The sequence below is a fragment of the Urtica dioica genome, chromosome 6, assembly GCF_054948205.1.
Source record: "Urtica dioica subsp. dioica isolate 48M chromosome 6, U.dioica_male_clone48M_v1_H2, whole genome shotgun sequence".
In the NCBI taxonomy this organism is placed as follows: Eukaryota; Viridiplantae; Streptophyta; class Magnoliopsida; order Rosales; family Urticaceae; genus Urtica; species Urtica dioica.
Window position 1 is genome coordinate 13,662,385 of NC_142761.1, and position 11,658 is coordinate 13,674,042.

General features: G+C 50.8%; 1 non-coding gene across 1 annotated transcript; it reads left to right on the top strand.

Annotated features, from left to right (window-relative positions):
- The first annotated feature begins 406 nt into the window (after positions 1-406).
- On the top strand, positions 407-510 carry LOC149393422 (small nucleolar RNA R71). The gene has a single exon (XR_016299980.1). It is a non-coding gene; the product is annotated as a small nucleolar RNA R71 (small nucleolar RNA).
- The last annotated feature ends 11,148 nt before the right edge of the window (positions 511-11,658 follow it).

Here is an 11,658-nt window from a genome sequence, read left to right on the forward strand (position 1 = left end):
TTGATTGTAGTTGTCCTGGGGCGGCCTGTTCTTGATGAAGTTGGCCTGTTGGCCATTGTCCCCATAAGCGCACTCGTCACTATTGTGCTGCCCGTTACACCAGAAACAGACCTCAGGGGTGTGCACGGCTTGAACGGAGGCCTTCTGTCCCTAGACTGACTTTGTGAGATCCGCCACCTGTGCCGCCAGTGCCTTCATCAGCTCCATCTCGGGAGTGACTGGCATATTCTTCAAGATGCGCCGCTCGGACGGGCATTGTTCGTTGTTGTAAGCCAGCTCCTCGAGAATGCTGTGAGCTTACTCCTCCATCTTATGAAAGAACGACCCTCCAGCGGCCGTGTTGACTAGGGTGCGAGATGATGGTGAGAGACCTCCATAGAAAATCTGCACCATCATCCACCCTTGGATGCCATGATTGGGGAATCTCCACTCTAATTCCTTGAAGCGCCCCCATGCTTGAATTAAGGACTCCTCGTCGTACTAAGCAAACGAGTGGATCTCGTTGCGTCTCTTGTGCATCTTCTCGAACGGGATGAACTTTTAGATGAACCCAGCGGAAGGGAGTTGAGCCACATCTTGGCTCAGTCCCGTAGTGAGAATGGGAAGGGGCAGAAGCGGATGGCTTCGTAGGACACGTTATGGAGCTTGAACGTGTTTGCGATCTCGACGAAGTTTGTCAGATGGTCTTGCGGGTCTTCGGAAGGTGATCCAGAGAATTGGTTCCCTTGGACCATATGTATTATGCCGGTCTTGATTTTGAAATTCTAGTTACCCGCAAGAGCCGGGAGAGCAATTGCCGATTGCGCGGCGTCAGCTGGTGGTAACCCATATTGAAATAGGGTCTTTGGCTCTTCGTTCGCCGCATTGTTCGTTCTTTCTCTCATTGCTCGTTCCTTTGATTGCTTTCTTTTCGTCTTGCAGAATTTTTCGATCTCAAGATTTAGTGGAACGAGGTTTGATGTTCTCTCACTCCGCATGCACCTTCAAAACAGAGAAAATGACACGCAAAGTTAGGAAACGCGTAACGAAATCAAATGGAAAAGCATATTATTTTTCGACGCTATTGTAAAAAGTCTCCGGCAACGGCGCCAAAAACTTGTTGCGATATTTTTATAACTAGGACGCAAGCGGACATATCGAACAAGTAATAGTGTTACGTAAGTAACGGATATCGATCCCACAGAGACTAGTTACTATAGCGACGTTAAACAACCTAAAGCGAATTGATTTCACAGTATTAAAGTGGGTGGTGCAGGAATTGACTACAATTAAACTAACAAAAACAGCAACGGAAATGTAACACGAAACTTTGAATAAGAGAAAATGGGGGTTACGACTTCACCGGAAAATTAAGCCTCGGGGGTTTCAGGTTCGAACAACTTGACCTACTCTACTCACGCTAATCTCTTTCTCCTTGTGATATTACTAGCCTCTCTCGAGTGATCTAGCAACCTACGTAATTGACAGATATATCCTCACGGCCTCTAATCCTATTAAAACAATTACGAGCAATAAACACGAGAATTCAAACGATTATATTAAGCTTAAGCCGTCTAGCAACCTAAGAACAAAACGAAGCATGCATTATGAGCGTGAGTTTTCGCCCTCTCTCGAGTGACAGAAAACTCCTTAAAATAATCCTAGAGATGGCCAATCTAAACAACGCATTAAGAACACATCCACACAAGCATGAATAATTAAATGAATCAAAGCATAATTTCACCCTAACGAACCCCCCAATCCAATTCAATCCGGCTACATCGCAACCCCGCTAAAAACCTAGCCTCTAACGGAATCCATATTCAATAACATAATGATCAAGACAAGAATCAACATAATCATAAAAAAGAGAAACACTTTGAAATTCATGACGGGAAGAATGAAACTATCAATTAATGAAAATTCGAGTAATAGAGAATAAGGGAAATAAGGAAAAACTATTAAAAACGGGAGTTCACGGTTGCTTCTTCATCGGATCTTCGACTCAACTTCGCTCCCAAGCAAAAGCTCTCAAAGAAAAAGTGCAAAAAAGTAGAAAGTAAATTCTCCAAAAACTAGAATGAGTTAATTAGGTTACAAAAGGTGTTTTTAGCCCTGAATGTGTGTTTTTCGGAGTTATCTGAGCCTTCCAATTCAATCCAAGGGTCAATAATCTTCAAAAACATTAATTTCCTATTCCAGCAATCCGGTGGTCGATGCGCGGCACGCGGACCACACTCCAGGTTACGCGCGCTTCGCGCATAAGACTCTCTGCGTTTTCACGGTTTGTGCCCCCATTTGCGCGGCGCGCGACAAGAAGCCCGCGGCGCACGGTCTCGAAGTCTGTCTTTGCGCGGCGCGCGTAGTCTCCAATTTTCTTGCTTATCGCTTTTTGACTCTATTTCGACCGTTTTGTCTCCAAATCCCGTCCTCTTTCCACGAAATTGATTGTAGACGCTCTATTGGTCCTCTGAACCTGAAACTACTAAAAAACCTACTAAAAACCATTATAATACTTGAGGACTCATCGGTTTTTGGTTCGGAAAATAGGAGTTTTACGCGTGATTAACGCACCTATCAAATCCCCCAAACTTAAACCGTTACTTGCCCTCAAGTAACAAAAGAAACATAGAAACATAAAATCACACAAAAGAAGTTATCCAAACTGAAATTGGTAAATTTCGATGCCTTGACTACCTTGATCGACTCATGCTTGCCTCAACCTCAATCCTCTAGACTTACATCGACATAGGCATCTGTGGTTTTAAACTCCAAGTCAACTACCAAGTTTAAAAGAATCTTTACAAATTCGTGTTAGCCCTAGCCGTTTGCAATGTTCTTTTGTCTCGATTAACGTTTTCTTCCTAAGTCTCGTGACCTTCCCAATCCTAAGACGCAACCACAAGAATCGTTTCTTTTGTCTTGACGATTTCTTCGATTCGAAACATCATAAGCCTTCTCTTCCCCCTTGATCTCCACTAATGCGCACATGTCATTCCTAGCTTGTCAATAGGTCTTAAAGGCTTGTAATGTTCAGGCTTAGGTTCGGGTGAGGAAAGGAATTTTTAGTGGTTTAACATTAACCTTAGCGACTCCATCCTCACCAAAACATCACCCTATTTCTTCACTCACTCATTTTTTTTCAATGTTCTTGGCTTTGAAAATGCCTTTCGAGAACATCTTACTTCTTTAGCCTTTCTTCCCAAAATCCCCCCGAACTTTGACTCAACAACGACCACACTCCTCAAAAGAACATAGACCACCACGTCATAACTACAAACACCTCATTTAGGCACGTTTATGAGTTTTTTTTACGAGATATAACCAGGTAAATCACCGGCGTGGTGTCTAAAAAAAACTAACAAACACAGAGAGTGTGGTCATAGTACATATCACACAATTGGAAGAATTCACTCAAATACGTCACTCAAGAGTCGCTAAAGTTAATTGGGTTCTTTGTGGGATTTCAAACTTATTGACTCGGCTTTTTCTGACTAAGTATCGAGAGAGGACAAATTTTTCGGCTTTTTGTGAGTGGGTTCTACTTGATACATATTTCTGGGTTGGCTTTTTGGCTTGAAGGGTTATTCCTAATGCCTATATCACTCTCTCCAGATCAGCATGCGCTCAATTTCGCCTCCACTAGGGGTCCGAAGAGGTTCTTAGTGTGTTCGGTGGTCACTTTTTAGGACTAGTTAGACTACTACTCAAGGTCATCTAAGCATCGAGACAAACATTATTCGGGCTTTAGGCTATACACAGAAATCAACAAGATTCTTTTTCACTTAGGAATTCATAGATCTTTTCAAATATCTATAGCTCAAGACTATCCATATCATCGGCAAACATTTATCAAGTCAATCAAAGCAGTCAAAACACTGATTCCTACCAATTATCCTAAAATACACAAAAACCTAGAAAATTAACTACTAGTATATGAAAAACAACCCCCGCAAGACAAACAAAACTCCCCAAACTCAAAACTTACATTGACCTCAATGTATCTATGCCAAACAGTGTGGAGGAACATACCTTGTGGGGGTGGTCGAGCGCCCCTACTCGTCGCCGCCGTGCTCAGGCAGCGGTGGATCTTCTTTTACACGCTCTTTCTTCCTCCATACCTCTTTGAATGGTTTCGGCCAATGTCCTCGCCATGGCTTGAATGAAGACTTCAGCTTTGTACTCTTGCTCGCAGTTTTTGTTGATTTTTCTGGAGGAACACGTGGCGGAGGTGTGGGTGGTGGAGTAGTGACTTCGTTAGTCTCGAGGACATAGATCTCTTCTTTTTCCGTCTTGCGCTTTCGGGCATTGAAGATTCTGAACGTCTCTTCCTCGTTCTTCATGCGCGTCTTTAGCTCACCTTTTTGCACGACTATGCGAACACCACAAGTGGCCAAGAAAGCTCTTCCAAAGAGAATGGGAATATCACGATCTTCGTCCATGTCGATGACGTAGAAATCAGCCAAAAAAGTGAATGTTCCGACTCCAACGATGAGGTCCTCCACAAGGCCGCGCGGGTGCCTTACGGTCCGATCTGCTAGTTGGAGAGTGGTACGCGTGGGCTTTATCTCACCCACCCCGAGTTTGTTCAAGATGGCCGAAGGTATGAGGTTGATGCCCGAACCTAGATCACATAAAGCGTTCTCGATGAAGATGTCTCCAATAGTGCACGGCAATGTGAACTTGCCCGGGTCTTCTAACTTTGGCGGGAGCTCTTATTTTAGTAATGCGCTACATTCAGCGGAAAGCGCCACCATGAGCTTTTGCGAGAACGGGAGTGGTGGCTTATATGTATGGACCAGCGAGGGCGGCTTGGGAGCTTTAGTGACCAGGGAAGGCTCTTCTTCTTCTTCCTTCGAGCTCTCGATAACTGCGACGTATTGATGTGAAATGGCATTGTAGTGCTCCCTTGGATTTACTTCGGAAGTGCTTGGAAGTGTGCCTTGGGGTCGTGTGTGGATGGCGGTGGCAAGTTGGCCCACTTGCGTCTCGAGATTCTGAATTTGAGCCGATTGGTTCGAGAGAGACGTCTTCGTTTCGTGCATGAATTCTGTGGTGGAATTTATGACGGCGGTTGTTGACGTGGCCAAGTTGGCGATGAGCTCCTCTAGGTTGGTCTCGCCCTTGTACGCCCGAAATGGAGGAGCTTGGTATGGCGGTGGTCGGGGCTGATTCTGTGGTGGACGAGGCTAGGCTTGAGGCGCGGGTTGCATCGGCATGTTGTTTTGGGGACCTCTCCATCCCTCATTCTGGTAGTTTTTCCTTGGGCCTTGATTGTAGTTGTCCTGGGGCGGCCTGTTGTTGATGAAGTTGGCCTATTGCCCGTTGTCCCCATAAGCGCATGTTGTTGGCCCGTCTAGGGCCAACGAGAACAAGATCATCTCTTCGACCCACATGGCTGGTACGAGATCTTGGGCGGCGAAATCCCGACTCAACCAGGAGCCGGCCCAAACCAATGGCCAAGTCAAAACCCAGCCACGGGCCGAGTCAATGGCTCACCCGGCCATTGGCTGGGTCAAATGGCTTAATGTTGTTGGCCCGTCTAGGGCCAACGGGAACAAGGTCATCTCTTCGACCCACATGGCTGGTATGAGATCTTGGGCGGCGAAATCCCGACTCAACCAGGAGCCGGCCCAAACCAATGGCCAAGTCAAAACCCAGCCACGGGCCGAGTCAATGGCTCACCCGGCCATTGGCTGGGTCAAATGGCTCACTCGGCCATTGGACAGCTCACTCGGCCAATGGCCGAGTGAACCCCTCAGCCACCAAGGCAGTTCACTCGGCCATTGGCCGAGTGAACCTTCCAGCAGTTCACTCGGCCAATGGCCGAGTGAACCCCTCAGCCACCAAGGCAGTTCACTCGGCCATTGGCCGAGTGAACCTTCCAGCAGTTCACTCGGCCAATGGCCGAGTGAACCCTTCAGCGGCCAAGGCAGTTCACTCGGCCATTGGCCGAGTGAACCTTCCAGCAGTTCACTCGGCCGATGGCCGAGTGAACCCTTCAGCCGCCAAGACAGTTCACTCGGCCATTGGCCGAGTGAACCTTAAAACAGTTCACTCGGCCAATGGCCGAGTGAACCTCCCTGCTACCTCAGCAGTTCACTCGGCCATTGGCCGAGTGAACCTCAGCCGGCCCAAGACTTCCACTCGGCCAATGGCCGAGTGAACCTCACCACCATGTTCACTCGGCCATTGGCCGACCCAACCTCCTCCAATGCCGACCCAAGCATTCTCACTCGGCCAAGGGGTCTTCAAACCACCCCTTGGCTGCCTATAAATACCAAGGCACCCCCCTTGGTCCAGGTAATCCATTCTTGAGTACTGAAACGCTGCCGAACTCGTACCTCGCTCGTTTCTCTCAAGCTTTGGCCTCTAAACACCCCTAAAACCTCTATACTCCACCTCAATCACACTAATGTTGAGCGTCGGAGAGGTAAACAGGGGCACCCCCCCTGTTTCCCCTTTGTAGTTCACGTGTTCTCTACTCCTTTTCAGGTACTCTGACGAACTCAAGGGACATCCACAGCTAAGGGACGACTCGGGATACCGGGTCCGACACGCTCGAGTCAAGACGAGACCACTTGGTCCGGCCTTGGGTCTAACCGTCTTTGGCTCCTAAATAGTTGTCCGAAAAACAGCGACAACATTTTGGCGCTAGAGGAAGGGGATCTCTCGACCTTGACGACGCATTCCCTCTACCAGTTTTCTCCCTTCGTTCTCACGACTCTCGAGAGATGAGTCATCTACCCACTACCTCCGCAGGTACCCGAGCGACGAGCTCGAGGTACGACCTCCGAAACCTCGCGCACCGTCTTGAAGGGCAACCTCGCAATAGCGAGAGCTAGCCCCAAGACCCGGTGAACGACCCCGAGGCCGAGCTCCGAGAGGACACGGCCCGGCGGCTCGCGGAGCTCCTTGACCGTCCCGGCGTTGACAGCTCCCTCATCGCCGGTCTCCTCGGCTACGACGTCGAGGATCGATCAGCTCAAGATTACTCCGACCCCGAGTACGTGGAGGAGTCGAGGACCGACGAGGCCACCCCTAGCCTCGCTCAAGCGCGACCCGAGAGGGCCAACGGTGCGTTGGCCGATCCTTTGTGCCCGGCGCGACAACAGGCACGGTCACAGTCCCGGGGACTCGCCCCCTCGGTCTCAAGAGGTGGCCGGACACGGCCCCTCGCCGAGGAGAGAGCGACTCTGGTCGACGATGGAGCCGATAGCCGAAGCGCTCGCCGGACGACCCGGCCAAGGGCGACCTCGCCTCGTCACGCACCAAGCGTGGACCTTAGAGAGCGCTTGACGGCGCAGAGAAACTCCCGAGGGGAGGATCTCCGCCAAAGGCTAAATTCTCGAAGGGACGCGCTCCCCGCCGCAACTCTTGGCCGACCTCAGGCCAATGTCGTGGACCAAGCGTCCAATGAACGCCGACCGGTGACCCCCGTGGCCCCGACGATTGGCCCTGCCAACGGGCTTGATATGGTCACAATGATCCAGAGCCTCCAAAACCAAATCATCGAGATGAGGGAATCAGGGAGGCAAAGGCCGTACGGAGGGATCGAGGAATCATACTCTCCCTTCGCCGCACAGGTCCTCGCGCAACCATGCGTGGGAAACTTTAAGTTACCGTCCATTCCCCCCTATGATGGACGCACGGACCCCCACTACCACGTCCAACACTATGAGACGTGGATGACGATGCAAGGGCAGACGGACGCCACCCTCTGCCAAGCCTTCAGCCTGACCCTCACAGGGTCAGGCTTTGAGTGGTTCCAAAGTTTGAGGCCTGGAAGCATCCCGTCCTTCCGGGCCTTGCGAGAGGCTTTCCTCGCTCGCTTTGCCACGCTTGTGGCACAAAAAAAATCGAAGACCCACCTCCTCTCCATTCGACAGGGGAGAGATGAGACGTTGAGACAATACCTCGCCCGCTTCACCGAGGAGTCTCACAAAGTCGAGGGCTTCGACGACAGGGACGCCATCACGGCGATTACCGAGGGAGTTCGCACGAGCGACTTCCTCAAGTCCATTGTCGGGCAAGTCCCGCGAGACATGGCGGAGCTGATGACGAGAGCCCGCACACATATGGGAATCGAGGACTATCTCGATGGCCGCGATGGCCGGAAGTCAGGAGGACAAGGTGGTCGCCACCGCGAAGAACGGGACGAAGATCGCCCCGACCCTCAAAGCAAGAGGAGCAAGGGAGGCCGTGCCCCTAACGGTCGCCCCCTCTCCGGTCCGAGATCGTCGCACGTTGATAACTTCCAAGCGTTATCGACGTACACCCCGCTGAACACTCCGCAAGAGCGGATCCTAGCTCTGCACCGCGACAAGCTAGGAAGTCCGGCTCCTCTAGCGAAGGATCCCGCGAAGAGGGATCGGAACAAGTTCTGTGAGTACCACCAGGATCACGGGCATCTGACGTCCGAGTGCTAGCATCTTAGGCGTCAGATCGAGGCCCTAATTCAAGTCGGGAAATTAAAAGAGTATGTCCTAAGAACGGTCGGGGCGGCCACGGTGCACGAAGGCCGTCCACGGCGGGGAAGAAAGGGTCCGGCGACGGCGACTGACATGAACCAGGCAGCGATTGAACAACCGGAGAGCTCACAGCTGCATGTCGTGGGCTAAGCCCGTCCCCTTTTCTCATTATGTCATTTTATTTCCGGTTTTAAGACAATCTCGAATTTCAATAAGGCCAATGGCCCAGGGATGTAATTTTTGACTATTTCCGTATGGTAATTAGATTACATTTCACCTTGTTGCATTATAATTTCTAGTCTCCTCTACGAGTACACAAGAAACTCGGGGGGCTAATGGGAAACAATGCTCAACGAAACTAAAGCTCACTCGTTCAACAAAAAAAAAAAAAAAAAAAAAAAAACAACGACAAAGACGTGCAAATCGATTATGCCTTCGTTGGCAAGTCGAGAAAAGTAAGACGCGCACAAAAACGACAAAGACGTGCAAATCGATTATGCCTTCGTTGGCAAGTCGAGAAAAGTAAGACGCGCACAAAAACGACAAAGACGTGCAAATCGATTATGCCTTCGTTGGCAAATCGAGAAAAGTAAGACGCGCACTAAACAACAAAGACGTGCTAATCGATTATGCCTTCGTTGGCAAATCGAGAACATAAGACGCGCACCATACGACGAAGACGTGCTAATCGATTATGCCTTCGTTGGCAAATCGAGAAAAGTAAGACGCGCACTAAACGACGAAGACGTGCTAATCGGTTATGCCTTCGTTGGCAAATCGAGAACATAAGACGCGCACCATACGACGAAGACGTGCTAATCGATTATGCCTTCGTTGGCAAATCGAGAAAAGTAAGACGCGCACTAAACGACGAAAACGTGCAAATCGATTATGCCTTCGGTGGCAAATCGAGAAAAGTAAGACGCGCACAAAACGACAAAGACGTGCAAATCGATTATGCCTTCGGTGGCAAATCGAGAAAAGTAAGACGCGCACAAAAACGACAAAGACGTGCAAATCGATTATGCCTTCGGTGGCAAATCGAGAAAAGTAAGACGCGCACAAAACGACAAAGACGTGCAAATCGATTATGCCTTCGGTGGCAAATCGAGAAAAGTAAGACGCGCACAAAAACGACAAAGACGTGCAAATCGATTATGCCTTCGTTGGCAAGTCGAGAAAAGTAAGACGCGCACAAAACCAAAAAGACGTGCAAATCGATTATGCCTTCGTTGGCGAGTCGAGAAAAGTAAGACGCGCACCACACAAAGAAGACGCGCAAATCGATTATGCCCTCATTGGCAAGTCGAGAAAACAAGACGCGCACCACACAATAAAGCCGTGCTAACCGATCACGCCCTCATTGGTAGATCGGGAAAATGAGCCACGCACGATCAACCCGAAACAAAAAGTCGTCCCTCGCGACGCACAAAGGCCGTCCCTCGCGACGCGCGAAGGCCATTCCTCATGGCACGGACCCGAGAGCGTTCATCCCACATCCTTATAAAGGCGTAGATTTTGAGTTTCCACTCGATCTACGCTCGACCGGAAACTCGGGGGGCTAATGTTGTTGGCCCGTCTAGGGCCAACGGGAACAAGGTCATCTCTTCGACCCACATGGCTGGTACGAGATCTTGGGCGGCGAAATCCCGACTCAACCAGGAGCCGGCCCAAACCAATGGCCAAGTCAAAACCCAGCCACGGGCCGAGTCAATGGCTCACCCGGCCATTGGCTGGGTCAAATGGCTTAATGTTGTTGGCCCGTCTAGGGCCAACGGGAACAAGGTCATCTCTTCGACCCACATGGCTGGTACGAGATCTTGGGCGGCGAAATCCCGACTCAACCAGGAGCCGGCCCAAACCAATGGCCAAGTCAAAACCCAGCCACGGGCCGAGTCAATGGCTCACCCGGCCATTGGCTGGGTCAAATGGCTCACTCGGCCATTGGACAGCTCACTCGGCCAATGGCCGAGTGAACCCCTCAGCCACCAAGGCAGTTCACTCGGCCATTGGCCGAGTGAACCTTCCAGCAGTTCACTCGGCCAATGGCCGAGTGAACCCCTCAGCCACCAAGGCAGTTCACTCGGCCATTGGCCGAGTGAACCTTCCAGCAGTTCACTCGGCCAATGGCCGAGTGAACCCTTCAGCGGCCAAGGCAGTTCACTCGGCCATTGGCCGAGTGAACCTTCCAGCAGTTCACTCGGCCGATGGCCGAGTGAACCCTTCAGCCGCCAAGACAGTTCACTCGGCCATTGGCCGAGTGAACCTTCCAACAGTTCACTCGGCCAATGGCCGAGTGAACCTCCCTGCTGCCTCAGCAGTTCACTCGGCCATTGGCCGAGTGAACCTCAGCCGGCCCAAGACTTCCACTCGGCCAATGGCCGAGTGAACCTCACCACCATGTTCACTCGGCCATTGGCCGACCCAACCTCCTCCAATGCCGACCCAAGCATTCTCACTCGGCCAAGGGGTCTTCAAACCACCCCTTGGCTGCCTATAAATACCAAGGCACCCCCCTTGGTCCAGGTAATCCATTCTTGAGTACTGAAACGCTGCCGAACTCGTACCTCGCTCGTTTCTCTCAAGCTTTGGCCTCTAAACACCCCTAAAACCTCTATACTCCACCTCAATCACACTAATGTTGAGCGTCGGAGAGGTAAACAGGGGCACCCCCCCTGTTTCCCCTTTGTAGTTCACGTGTTCTCTACTCCTTTTCAGGTACTCTGACGAACTCAAGGGACATCCACAGCTAAGGGACGACTCGGGATACCGGGTCCGACACGCTCGAGTCAAGACGAGACCACTTGGTCCGGCCTTGGGTCTAACCGTCTTTGGCTCCTAAATAGTTGTCCGAAAAACAGCGACAACAGCGCACTCGTCACTATTGTGCTGCCCGTTACACCAGAAACAGACCTCAAGGGTGTGCACGGTTTGAACGGAGGCCTTCTGTCCCTAGACTGACTTTGTGAGATCCGCCACCTGTGCCGCCAGTCCCTTCATCAGCTCCATCTCGGGAGTGACTGGCATATTCTTCAAGATGCGCCGCTCAGACGGGCATTGTTCGTTGTTGTAAGCCAGCTCCTCGAGAATTCTGTGGGCTTCCTCCTCCGTCTTCTGAAAGAACGACCCTCCAGCGGCCGTGTTGACCAGGGTGCGAGATGATGGTGAGAGACCTCCATAGAAAATCTGCACCATCATCCACCCTAGG